A 15,572-nucleotide genomic window follows, 5' to 3' on the forward strand; every position below is an offset into this window, starting at 1 on the left:
ATTCCACAAGTTATTTACTTAGTTTAATTTATCTTTATAATCTAGTCTAGAATTCTAGATGATTGTAATTTGTGAAATTCGCGTACCCAATGCAAAATGTCCATAATATATTATATAATGTTATAGTACATAGAACCACTTGATGGATACTTCGAATCATACAAATTATTATGATTGCAGAATTTGTCAGGAATTTCAAGTTTTGTGTTAAATATATTATATAATAATTCGTTGCACCGATAGTCGATGTGTATTATAGATGGCTAGGAATTTTTTTAGTATTTACTTATAGTATAATATATACATTGGTATACTGTGGACAGCATTTTCCTTATAAATAGCTTACTATTCTTGCGTTGGATGTTCCAGCATCGCGATCGGTGAAAATAACTTGGTTATACTCAGAAAACCTGGTCGTACCTTATTTTTCATGCGAACTCGCCAGCGGTCGGTTGGCTGGCAGCCAAATGGCTTAGAATATTATTATATATTATGAAACGACGTTTACATAACAATATATTGCTATTATTATCTATTTTATCAATTTATTTTCTAAAGTCAAGCTCCCGCTTGGATGCTCTATCAGTCACAATATTCATAACGTTTCAAATATTTCAATTCCTCTTGGGTCGTAGAGCATGATATTGTATACAACCCATTTGTAGGTGAGTACTTATAGAATTGAAAGGCTGGTTACAGTCTTTTCACTTCTCACTACGCGTCTAACTCTTAGTGTGTTATTGTACGGAAAATTCCTCTGCATATAGTGCATATTATTATTAGACTATTACAGGATAATACACCTAAATAATGAGTATAAACAAATTATGTTATTAACAATAATAGTTACTACCTACAACATTTAAATCCTAATTAAACATTTGCGTTTCTCAGTTAGACTTTATACACTTTAAATACAATTTTAAGAAATCTTCCATTTTTAAAACCTAAAAATATAAAATAAGCTACCTAACTAAATAAAATAAAAATGCAATCAATGTATTACTGTGTAATTGAACGGATGCTATTTGTTATATTTTTAATTGGTCAAAACATTAGATCTTAGAAATTCTTAGGATTTAGAATTTTAAAATTTTTAGAATTTCTCTAAGAAATCTACTTGAATCAAAACAATATTGGGTTGGTACCCATGCAGACATACGATTCTGAGAAACTCGATACTCCGAAGTAGCCACCTATTATTTTATTCACAAGAAATTAAGAAAATAATTACGAAATTAATTAAACATTTCTTCCCATGGCTGTCGATGTTAATAATAATAATATGTTTATCCATTATTGATCAGAATAACTATTACAATAATTCAAAGAAACGAACAACAACGAATCGTGAAGACTATGATTTTCTTAGGACCAACTATAGTTCTAAGAACCAGGCTTCATCAGCTGTGGTGCTGTGCTACTTTCTAACGAAATATTATTCCTATAATTTATTATTAAGATATTTATGAACTAAACAAAATGTACAAGTAATAAATTATTGTAATATTATAATATATTTTTAATTTTCAAACGATACTTAGTCACATAGCTAACTTAAAAAATGGCCAATACTTTGGAATAAAAACCGTGAAGATCGAGTTTCGCAAACGGATAGTGACAATGACAAACACTATTTGTGTATACATTCTTCTAAAGTTCTAAATAGGTATTAGTACAATTAGTCCAACATTACGTGTTCATAATAATAACAACAAAAATATAAATCACAAATTATAATATTTTATTATAACCCTTATTATAACCATGAAAATTAATACTATGCACTAGATAGTTCCAACCATTATACATTAATTTGGCATTTTTCTTTATACGCATAAAATATAATAAAACCACTGAAAAAAATTGTAATAATGTGAGCAGTCATCAGTTATATTAATTGCATTATAAAAATAGACTAAACCAAGTAAGTATAATTTCACAAGAAAATTTGATTTTATTAATAAGTACACCAGAAATAATCATAGAATAAGTAGTTTATGAAGGGAAATATAAAATATACATGAACTTTGTGAGTTTCCTTTATTTTTTTTGTAAAACAAATTAACTTTGTATTGGAAATCAATTTAGATGATGTTAGTTTTCTCCTTCGGTTTATTTATTTGAGCGCAACGTGGAAAACCAACTGAAAACTCAAAGGTGAAATATTAAATTAAATTAGTGGCTCTGTTCAATCAATTAGATTTTCAAGTGTTTCTTAAACAGATTAAATGTTATTCATTTATATTTTATAATACTCGTGCTGTATATTATTATATTATATTATTTTGTTTTCAATAAAAAAGTCTTAACAAATGCAAATATATGTTATAGTGTATTTTCACGAAGTGTCTAACGTATTACGTATTACTCACTAAGAAAAATTATAATAAATTATATGAAAACTGCAATATAAAATTATTTATTTTTTATAGAGTTTGCATAAATCAGTTGTACAAATTCAGTGAATAAATATTAATAAAACATAATACATGCATCATTATTAATGATACAACCAACACGCGAACAAATATAGGACTCATGTAATACTCTCAGCCAATACACGCAAAAAAAGTATATAATATAATATACCTACAGGATGATTTACCGAGCATACACACCCCACTCATATAATTTAATAAAGCATTTATTTAAATTCTGATTTTTAAAATTGTTAAGTATGTATACTTAAAGTACATATTTTCAAGTATTAATACTCTTATACCGTTAAAAAAGTAGGTATCTTGAGGCTATACAAATTTCCTTTTTAAATGAGTACCACTTTTTTTTATTACAAATTGTTAGTCAGTTTTATTTTAACAGTTTGATGCATTTAAATCGAAATTCAAATCAGTAGTTTCTGAGTTATTTTACTTCATATACAAAGGATAACAGTCCTTAATAATGGTTTTACATAATATAATATGTAATATTTAATCTAGTTATTATTATATATTGACATTTTTTAAAGTAAAAGATTGTAATAAAATAATATTAATTCTAATTTTAAAATCATCATATTTAGCACTCATATTTTCTTATCATGTTAAAAAAATATCAGAGACTCTTAGTTTTAGTCCTTATATTTTATGAAACTCTGCATTTACTTATTTGAATTTTGATTTATATACATACTATCTTCTGAACCATTTAAAGTAAAAAAAAAGAGTGGTTCTTATTTAAAATAAAAGTCTAATTTGCCACTGAGTACTTCATAAAAATGATATAACAGTCTAAGTTTTAAAAATCTTGTTCTTATATATATTTCAGAATTCCAAAAGTTCATTATAAAATGACAAGATTGGAGTGATAACGATTAGTTAATTCCCCTATATGCACAAATATAACTACGATATCTTCGATATAAATTTCTAACAACACCCTTGGAATTTGGAATGGAGGTTATAAAAAAAAAATCCAAATGATAGAACAAATACAAAAGTAGAAATTTGAAAAAAAATTATGAATGATTAGTTATTGAAATAGTTTTATCAAAAAGCTTTTACAAAAAATTACAAAAAAAGTGAATGCTAGTAGTTAGTGTTTTCTTCTTTTTGTGATTATTACTGCTTTATAAAGAAACATGTTTTTAAAACAACCCAAATGCAGTATGAAAATAAATAGTAGTTTTTTAACATTATATTAACAGCTGGTAAACGATGACAAACACATATTACGTCGACTTGAGAGCGATATTACATTTTGTGTGTAGTGTACATACTACGTATATATTCTACAACAGCATAATATAGTACATAAAGTATGGTGGGCATTGTACTTTTTTGGTATAGTAGTAATTTAGGTGTTTCCATTTTCCACCGAAATAAGATAAAAACCTCTTAGAAAGCCCCTAGATATTTACAGTAGGTAAAAGTATATGTATATTATATAGTACCTTTAATGTACGTTATCACAATGCAATGTAAGCCATTATAGAGCTGCTGAATCAAGCAGAGGAATATTTTCGATTTGTGGAGATCGCCAAACACATAACATAACCTAAATGTATCACTCGAATATTACACATTCTGGATACATCCGTGGATAACGCACATTTAAAAATAGTGATAATGATCCATTATAATTTCGGTGGTGAAAGTAACGCCCCTCAAATCGATTGAAAATAATATTAACGAGTCACGGCCCCATCAGTTTGAACTCAAAAACAAGATATCTGTGCTGCATTAAACAAGGATAATACTCTTAGTTGATCAATATTCAATAAACATGTAGATGTTATTTATAAATCAAAAGAACAAGATACGCAGGATATCTTCAATAATTCATCCGTTGTGGTTATCAGTGTTTCATTACAATTTCTGTGAAAATTAATTTTCAAAGTGCCAACTATAGTCTTGATTTTTCATTAAAGATTAAAACTATACTTGAAACAGCTGAAACTTTAAGAGTATTAGTGTATTACTATAAATAGAAATGGAAAAAAAGTATGTCGGGCCAAATCTAAAAAATATAACAATTCATTATTTTGGTCTTTATTTAATTTTTATAACATTTATATGATACAATATTATGTGCTAAAACTATACCTATCTTGATTTAATTATTCATAAAGTACGACTGTTTAATAAGGTTTCCAATATTAAATATAAATAGAATAAGTGTTGGTAGATAATATACAGAACCTTTATTATTATTCACCCACACACTAACCAATAAATAAAACAACGGAAATATAAATAATAAAAAATAAACATAATTTATAAGTTTATAACAATTTAATATTCAGGAAGTTAAGAAGAAAAAAATATTTCATTACCGGAAAACCCTATTAAAAGTTCTTGACAAAAAAAAAAGAACCTATTTACCTCAATTTCCTTTTATTTAATGTATCCATAAAATATAGACTGTAGGTACAACAATATTGTAGTGATTTGAATGATACATTGTACATAAAAAAGTGAGTGTATTATAAAGTACATAGACAATAGACATAACAGAATAACCGTTCTGCAGTTCTGCGTATAATTCAAACAATTTATCTATTAATAAAATATGCCACTGAATTAATATGTTATAAAATGTGTAATATTATTCTAGCAAGCAAGTTAATATTCTATTCATTACCATAGATAAAACGTATAACAAAAGCGGTTTATCAAATTTTAAATTAATATTAGTTTTTTATATTGATGATATTATTTATATTAACTTTAGTACGATATTAAAAAAAAAACAAAATACAAACACGCTGTAGATTAATAATATCCGTGTTTGTAATAACATACACTAAGTGAATTTTATATTCTATAATACCATAATTATTCATTATATTATGTAATATTTAAAATTCAAATAATTTAAATTGTAATAGGTAAAATGTTATTATTATTTAATATTTTACTGTAAAATAACAGACTGAATATTTTGTGTTATATTATATCACATGAATAATTTAAACAGTTCATTAAATTTTTCATCATTTCTCAAATTTTAAGTATAAATTAACGAATTCCTGATGAAAGTACTTATATTTTTTGTTTGCACATTATGAAATTTTAGCATAAACAAACTCTATTCAAAATACAAATTATTAAAAAACCTTGTATTAATATATTTTTCATAAGATATCAACTTATAAACATATATAACATATTGGAAAATATGTTATCATAAATTTAGTACTCAGCAGTAGGCTCAAAAAATATCAATGTAATCATCTTATAATAAAAATTTTTTTAGAAAGAGTTATCTGAATTGTGCAATACGTAATAAAGCTCTTTAGAAATTGAGAAATAAATATTAATTACTTCTCTAACTTCAATCTATTTAAAAGTATGTATTAAATAAAATTTAATCACTATCTGAAAATCATTACTGCATACAATAATAATATTATTATATTTACCAATGTAAAAATGTCGTATGTAACATTACTAGCAATATATATTCATCATAGACCAAAACATCAAATATGTATATTATTATGTTTTATTACATGTATGTATAAATCTGTAAAAGATTAGTTACCTAAATTATTTAATTGTTAGTACATAACTCTTTTATTCTAATTCGGCTAATTTAAGAACATTTCCCCTCCAACATAAGTTTTTGCTATAAAAGGTAAGCAAACTTATCATGCTACTTGTTATAAAAGAAATATTGTTTGAAAAATATAAAATATAATAATAATAATTATTATTATTATTGTTATTATAATTAGTATTACATTAATTAAACAAGACTAAGACTAATGAAAACAATTCTTGTAAAAACAGTTATGGAAACTTACTGTGGTGTCATTATTTAATTTGACTTATCAATAATAATTATTAACACATTTTAGTTGATTCAATAGTTACAAAAATAATATCGTTCAATCAACAAACATAACAATACTATAATAATATACACCTAACATTTATTTACTGAGGTAAAATAATTATTTTGTTAATTAATTAATTAATTAATATTTATATATTATACCTAAAGAAATTGATTAACAAAAATATTGTTTAGCTCATTCCAATGGTAAATACATTGCAACTATTTATATTCAAGTCCAATAAATTCTGCCTAAAATTTCAATTATTGCATAACTTCTAAATAGATAATTAAAGTATTCAAATCGATAAAAAAATTAATGTAAGTACATTAAAAAATGCTTGTATCATTTTTTACTACATTGGAAACTATAAAATATTTGGAACCAACGGTAATATTTGGAATATAGTATCGTCCAATATGATTGATGGTTCATTAGACATTTTAGAAACATTATCAGTATACCTATATTATATATATATATATGTAATATATATATCAAAAAACTATGTAAGTAATTTTAGTATAATAATAAATAATATAACTGAGCATTAATATTCAATAATACACAGAAAATAATTAATCATAAACATTTTGTAGTCTGTAGCTACTAGCTGAATTATAAATGTATCATTAAAATATTGCCAACACAATTGTTTAGTTATGGTTATAGTGAGCATAAAATACAGTATATCAATAAAAGTAGTTATAATTAATTTATATTCTTATATATTATATTGGTTCTAGTCATTGTTGTATTTGTATGTGGTTTGAAACGAAACCTAGTAAGTTGTATTCAAAGGCTTAACATAGAGTTGGACTGCACGTGCCACGCAGTTGTTTTTCAATAAATAATAATAACTAATAATATAATATGATACGAAAAATACAATTTGTACAGTATTGTATTCATGGTTTGTTGGATATTTTAATTTTATCAATAACTAATTATATTCAAGTAATAATAGATATACTATTATTATTAAAAAGTAATAAAAACGTATCCTAACTATGATACATTTACAATTAATTTTTTGATGCCCATAGGGACTATAATTTTAAACTCGTTGTCGACACGATTAATGAAGTTCAATATATATCATGACTTATATTTGAGCAAAAAATGTGTTGGCACGCATCGGAATTTCGAAAAATAAGTACCTATTGAAAATAATAATTAATCGAATAGAAATGAATATTAAGACCATTCAGTATTGGTGTGACGTGTGCGCGTGTGTGCGTTTGCTCGGGAAAAAGGAATAAAACACGTATTTCGTATTTACCGGTTATTCTGCAGTCACCAGTCAGTCTGATCGATGTTCCAAGTCCCGCGACGCATATGTAATAGATTCTAAAAAAAAGAAAAACATAGGCTTATTCTCCTGCCTGTGACATTTTTACATCATAAAAATTTACGATTTTTAGTGTGAAGGAAATCTCTCTATCGGATGCTGGGGGGGGGGGAAGACACATCCGAATTCAATTTTCCACTATATACGTCTTAACGACAGCCACCGCCGTCGACCTTAAAGAGGTAAAAGAGGGAGAAAAAATGGTATGCGGGGGGGGGGGAGAGGGAGTGGATGAAAAAGAAAATAATAATGTCACCGTGAAAAGATTGTTGTACCGGGACAAGACCTGAATAACAGTCGCCTTATAGGTTTTTTCCGCTCCTATATTCTGTTCAGTCTACGCTATACAACGGTTGCAAAGCGACTCTCCCGGATTTCCGTATTTTATTCTGACTGTACTTCTCCTATCCTGCCATTGCGACCATTACGTCCTTTGTCGCGGTTCGACTCTGGCCACAAAGTGTACATACATAAGACGTACGCGTTATCGTTATGTGTGTATATTATGAACATATACAGGATGATTCAAATCATGATCACTCCGTTTTGCCCTTGAGCAATGAATTTATTCAAACATCCTGATTTTCTAAAATATTAAGTACATACGCCTTTAAGACCATATCATTAATATAAAATATTTACAATTCTTGCAAAATGTACATAGTAAAAATAAAAGTACAAACTTTTTTTCTAACGAGAACCATTATTTATAATAAGTCTATTATTACATTTTTATGTGTATACAATGAGTTGTTTTGGAAATATTTGACATTCTGTTTGTACTTATACAAACTATAACAATTATAGATTTATATAGAAGACACCGAATCTGCGTTCTATACCACTAGAGCTAATAACAAGTATACTTGAAAATTAAAAATATTCTAATTTTTTTTATCATTTAGAGATGTGAGGGAGAGGGGTTGAATATGCTACGTGGATCACCCTGTACTCATATATGAATTATATACATTTATGTATCATGTATGCTTATATAACTTTGGGATCTGGACGACGAAGTAAAAAATACCTACACCAGATGTATATAAAAATAAAAAACGGGGCAATTCGTTTTTTCACTGTCGAGATAACGAATTTGGCTAAGGGATATTGGTTTTACCCGGATGACGTGTGACCTGAATAAACATCTTAAATGGTCTCCCTGTTGGATCTGTTTACGATCGCTGACCGTAATGTAGGTACATTTCAAACGTCCAGATTGTTATACGGTTGGAAATTAAACGTTCCCACTATACATACAACCCACTCGTATATATACATATATTATAATAGCTGCAGTACGTGGTTGTCGCATAATGCGGTTTATTGTCGAGATGATTGTGTCAGATGGGTCCGACATTATAAACAGATCATTAACATTTTTTTTTAACGAATCAAAATATAATAATATAATATCGAACAAATATATGACCCTACAGGGATAAATATAATATTTACAGTGAGCAAAAAATGAGTAAATTGAAATATTTCGAAATATCGGTATATGTTTTAAAGACATTTTACCTATTTTTTACGCAGCTTTTTATACAACATTATGTTTTAGATAAATAATCAGTGACAATAGTTGTATTATATTAATTTGCTAAGTTTTCATTTAGATCCCATACAATTGTACATATTATACTATGCATATTTATGGTTATGTGATAATATGCCTAGGTAATCGATTTGTTTAAAATTGTATTTATATTGGACATTTTTATAATATGTAGAGCCACATTAACTTTAAACAGTAAATTATTTATTTGTATTTTGTAAGGTTAGATCAGTTAATAATATAAAAAAAATACATGTTTACCAATCTATTGAATCGTCTTTTACGATTTTAGTAGGTAGGTAAAGTAGGTACTCAGATAAAAAAGGTATTTTTAGAAGTGCAAATTCTTAAGTATTTTTAGCCTGAAAAAATATCGAAATTTATTAATCTAAACACTTAATCTTTAAAAAAGAAATTATTTTATCCAACTTCAAATAAAATCACTTAAATAGTTCTTATTTTTATCTTCTTCAATTGTTTTTTTTCTATTCATACAGTTTAAGATTATTCTAAAATAACTTTATGTACTTATTACAAATTAAAATAAACTTAATTTAAAATAATATATTTTAATTCCTACAATATTTGATGATATTGTATTCGTATTAAGTTGTAGTGGGACATCACACATGCTATCGCATTGCTATTAATGTCCTATGTGGTATCAATAGTCCATCTTCAATATTAATATAATGTTCTCGTTAACTTTAATTCAATTTTTTCAAGGTAATAATACATTGCTGTTTTTTTACATCGTCTTGCAATATTTCATTTGCGACCTAATTTTAATATAGCGCCGATAAATAGTAACAAACTTTGCACAGTGGGTATAAGGCTTATGTTTAAAAAACATCAAACTGAAATACTGGATTATAATTTTTAAATGATAGATTAAGTTTGTAATCTCTTTTGGTGTCACATCAAATAAAAAAATATGTTGTACCCATATCGCTATATATAATAAACCGACTATTATGAACATACCCAAACCCAAGTTAAGTTGAATTCACAGCCCACAGGTAATGCATTTTCATATTATTCACATTTAATAAATTTGATATTTTTCTAGCAAAAAGTTTTAAATCATATATACAGACTAAAAATACTCAAATATTTTTATGATTCTTTTATATTCTAGCTATTTATATATATAAATATAAATACTTTATGTCAGGTAATTTGCAACTGTTCAATGTGTACGCTCTTTGTATTATTAAAAATCATCAAAATATAATACTGCTACTGTATACACAATTATTACAAAATGTTAGAATGTTTATATTATTTATTTTTTGGTTTATATCATATAATAAAAATAACTTTCATATATTTATATTAAGTTTTTTTTTCTACATTATACGTTCAGAATTATTTGCCAATTCCATATATTTACTATTCAATTTAACATCAAATTTTTAAATAAAGAGTATAATATGTATTTAAAGTGTAAGAGGATATAATTCATATTATACAATAAAATGTAACAATAATTTATTGCTAACATAAAACATTTATACTTGTTTTATAATTTTAATAATCTAATGGGTCAGAGCTTTCAACATTTTTGATTAATGGATAAATATTTTATAGGCACTTGAGAGTGTTTGAATTCTTACAAAATTAATGTTTACCTAATTTCCAGGCGATCATCTAAGTATACTCGTATTTCACTTGTGTAAGATTCAGATATTGCTTGTGAATAATTAATTTTATTGGTTTGCTAGTAGTCAAAATATAAATTTAGAAATTACTGAGTATTGACACGATTACACAGATTCATATATAGATTCATACATATCTATCAAAAACATCGATCTTAAAGTATTAGATTTTAGTGAGCCATAAACACGCTTAGAATATAATTATTATTATTATTAATATAATTTTCATTGAAACAATTCAGTAGTTTTTGAATCTATAGAAGACAAACAAAAAAAACATTCGTGTTTATAGTTTACGAGTATACTATATTATGTAGTCATGTAGAAGATATGGCATGTACAAATGTTTACAATAATTGTATTTAAAAAAAATTAATCTATCTTAAAATTAATCATCTAAATATTGTGTTTGATAATAAATGTCAATTGAAACATTTGAAACAAAACAGAAAACAATAAAACAAATATAGAATTATTTTAACTTAGTCTAAGTCGGGCTTATACCCATTTGCATTAAAATTATTACTCCATAAATTATTTGTATTTATAATTATCTAGTCTACCTATCTACATCGTTTTATCATAGATTTCAATAGATTATCCATTTTTATTCTGAAAACATCCTTTATAATTCAAAAACTTTTTTTTTTATCTATGTTTTCTTAATTAACAATCATTATAAGTCATGAGTATACCGTATGAAACTTTAAAATTCTTAAAAATTAGCAGTATTATAAATATAAAACATAATAGTAGTATCAACCTTAGCCACTATCTGACAAAACTAAACTGAAAATTCTTTCTCTATATATATAACTAAATATTGACTAGCTAACAGTTATTTTTTCTTCTTCTACGAAATGGGTACCACAATCAAGTTATAGTTATAGTATCTAATATTATAATACTTTTGTGTTAAGTGGTGGTAGGTTCTTATTATATTTATCAAAGTATATCTGACTAAATATGCATTTCGTCAAACATAACTAGATTATCGTGTGGTTATTGTTATTGTTATTGAAATTATTATTATTAATATTAATCTCAATGAACTTAGACTGTGGTGATTTCTTGAAGTTTCTTTGCACTGGTCCTGGTACCAATTAGGTATTCTTTATGTATTTAGTGATTTGCAATTCACCCAGCATTCATACCTTCTTTTTTTTTTTTAATAACGCCGTTTTTGTAAGTATATTTAAATTTTGAATAATCAAAACTTGAATAAATGAAAAAATTCAGTCAAGCGCGCTTGGTGAATCACTTTGTTTATGAATTAAGGTATGACCACACAAAATCTTTTCAATATTAACCATAAACGATATTTTTACAAAAATAAAAAATACTATTGTTAAATTGTAATTCCTCATTTCGATCTGTATCCAAAACACGACCTATTCTAACCGAATACCTAACATAAATACTACTATAGAGTATTATTTGAAATATATATTTCAGTTTTACGATATTATATACAACTACATTGAAAGTTATGGTATGTCCGACTATAGAAGAAAAACGTAAAAACAACCCACATACTCCCAAAATATAGATACGTTAGTGACTGCTGGGAAGCTGTATAAAGGGATTTCGTGCAATAATTTTGTTATTTTATTATTTTTACATCATATCAAAACAATGATGTTGTCCTTAACAAATAGTGTTTTGTCCATTGAAACGCGTCCCAAAACTTTTATCGCTGACCTTTTTTGTGTGGTTTGAATTCGTTTTCTTCTACTTTCAAGAGCACTATAGGCTTAGGGAGCAACAAAAAACAATATATACAATATTATATATATACCGAAGCATCGTTGTAGAAAATCTAACAATATTCAGCAATAGAACCTTCTCGTGATAAAATCTACTTCTTTAACGACCTCTTCAAGGGTTGTAAATATGTAAATGATTCCTATGCATTTGCACTGAAGTTTTTGACACTTGTCATTATATGATAGATGTCAATAAAAATACAAATATATAATACACATTTTTTTCTATCAAATTATAAAGAAAACCACATCCATTGAGTGATTATTTTGAACTGTACTGAAGTAACATTATTAAAATTTATATTATAATGGAAAGTTTCACAATCACGTTTCTGTGGTTACACGTACACGTACTTAATTATATGCCTTGCATTTAAATATTAATATCAGAGGTTTTTCTTCCCCGGTGTATTTTGCACTTAAATATTCATCTACTAAGAGTAACCATAAGTATCCAAGTACCTGCGGCGTTATACACTTACAAATAAGTAACACGTATTTTACCAAAAACTTATTGATTTTACATAAATAACAATAAATAAATTATATACCTAGTAACTTGACGATCTTAATCTATTACCAATAGTTTGCATTTAATTGGTATTCTAACTAAATATTGATAATGAATGCAATATATATCGAGATCTAATGCCTGTATTGCCAAGTACTGGATGCTTTAGGATTTTGTTTTTTTGAATTTAAAATCGGTCTTTATATTTCATAACATCTACTATAATTCTTTAATATTATGTAATAAACTATTGTTGAATAGTATACCATTTTATAATTTCAACCTTTACAATATACCAATAAGCTAACGACATATTTTAAGGTTTTTTTTTGTCACTTGAGAATTATTGACAGGGGTATAGGTTCAAAAGTCTAGTTAAATCATCCGTGAGATAGCAACTTTTATTTAGGCACCCTTATAGCTGGCTATGGTTAAAGAGAGAGATCAATTATGAGAACGGTAATATAAATATACATAGATAAATATATTCATAAGGATAAGGCATAAACAATAGTAAAATAATCAAACTAAAAATAAATTCCACTAGTTCAGTTTTTAAATCAAGAAATATGTACTTACAGTTCAATTTAAACTATGACAGAAACATAAAATAACTAGAAATTTGTTAAGATATAGTTTTAAATACCTCATCAAATATTGTATTCAACTTTTAAAACTTATCAGTATGGGATTTGTTTACTTTTAAATAATCTCGTCCATGAAAAAAACAATTCGGTGAAAATTTCATGAAAATTATAATTTATAGGACAAAAAGTGCTTATTAAAATCATCGAAGATAAACAAATTATGGTAAATACTAAATAAAGAGTCAATATGATTCAGAAGTCAGTTAGTTTATAATATAAAATCTCGTTTATGGACATTAATACAAAGTTTTTTTCAAAACAAATACTATCCAGACGTCAAATATTTAATTATTAACGAGTCGCTCATTCAGGCATTTTTAATGGCTATTTAAACATAAGCATAATGTCTTTTTTAAAGTTGTTTTTTTAAAGCTAGTGGAGTTATACATTTTCTTACATAATCATATGGTAAATCATTAAGTACATAAAATATCAGTTTATGGTTTTGAATATATATTTTTTATCATATTACAAAATTGTTACAATTCATACAACATAATAAGCATAATGAGAACATTTTAAAATGGTTATTGACAGGAGGATGATTTTATTTGCAGTCACTCAGCATTACTGACTAGGTACTTTTTAAGTATTATTGTTTTTATATTTTTATATTTTTTGAATTAGAAATAAAAATGATGATAATATTTTCATTCGAGAAATTTGTTTGTAAGAAAAATATAACTTTAAAGACCAACTTCAATTTTGGGATGACTTCTCGTAAATAATTCAAAGACGAATTCGATTTAATCATTTCCAATGATTAATGTATTAAATGTATACTATGGATCCAATCAATCATTGTGTTTATTATAATAAATAAACACTCAATAATGTTTTTTTTATTTATAATGTGCATTTATAATAAGTACTTTATATGTATATTACATTTCTATATATATATATGTGACATGTGTAAGTAAACACAATTAATAACTCAACAAAAATATATACTGTGGAAACATCGTTTAATCAATAGTTTATTAAAAAGGAACCTGCTTTCATCGCATTAAATACAATAGATGAAATTTTATTTTGAAACAAATTATTATTGTTAGGAAAACATCTTAATGCTTAAACATGGGATGAGTATTGACTATTATCTATTGACTATTGAATACTAATACTAAGCTAAATCTTTAACATAATATTAAGATTCATTTTAGCTACAAAATGTACAATAACTTAATTGAATGGTTTATGATCATCATTAATTATATTTATCTTTGTAAAGCAACACAATTAAATTTACTTTATGACCTTAGATTTGTGATAAATATTTATCTGTTTTTCTCATAAAGAAGATAAAGATATTTAAATCTTGCAACTTAAGATTTTACTCAAACTCAGTCTAAACATATGGCAACTATGGATATTGGGGCAGGGGATAAAAAAACAGTTCATATAATACAGGATAAATATATCAATATTAACGTATACTTAATAAAGAAAAATTGTGTTTAGTAAATTTGGCGTAGAAGTTTAAATAATCTAAAAAAAGAAATGATGTTCATTGAGAAAAAAAGTTATTTGTGGCTTACACAGTATTGTGGAAATTTTGTGAAGATCACACCATGTTCAAAATATATTGAAAACCACTGCTGTAGTACAATAAAAATGAAAGAAATATATTATACATAGTACACATAGAAGTTTTATCAATGAACATTTTCAACTTCCAATCAAGTTTTTTCGTGAATACAGCACTAAATTCTATAAATTGTTATATTCTATTAATAATCTTATAATATTGTACTGCTGTTATGAGTATAGAATAGTTAATTAAAAACTAATT

The 15,572-nt window shown here is 25.6% G+C and overlaps 1 protein-coding gene across 3 annotated transcripts in view; it reads right to left on the minus strand.

Moving 5' to 3' along the window:
- LOC111030319 (acid sphingomyelinase-like phosphodiesterase 3a) overlaps window positions 1-15,572 on the minus strand; it is a 194,599-nt gene that overhangs the window by 164,155 nt on the left and 14,872 nt on the right. For 2 of the 3 annotated variants that reach the window (XM_022309746.1, XM_022309745.1), the window contains exon 2: window positions 7,566-7,633. The exons of the other annotated variant lie outside the window; for it this stretch is intronic. The gene's annotated coding sequence lies outside the window, so the exon portion shown is untranslated. The remainder of the gene's footprint in view (window positions 1-7,565; window positions 7,634-15,572) is intronic. 3 annotated transcript variants of the gene reach the window in all.

Source organism: Myzus persicae, unplaced genomic scaffold (genome assembly GCF_001856785.1).
Source record: "Myzus persicae strain clone G006 unplaced genomic scaffold, MPER_G0061.0, whole genome shotgun sequence".
Taxonomy (NCBI): Eukaryota; Metazoa; Arthropoda; class Insecta; order Hemiptera; family Aphididae; genus Myzus; species Myzus persicae.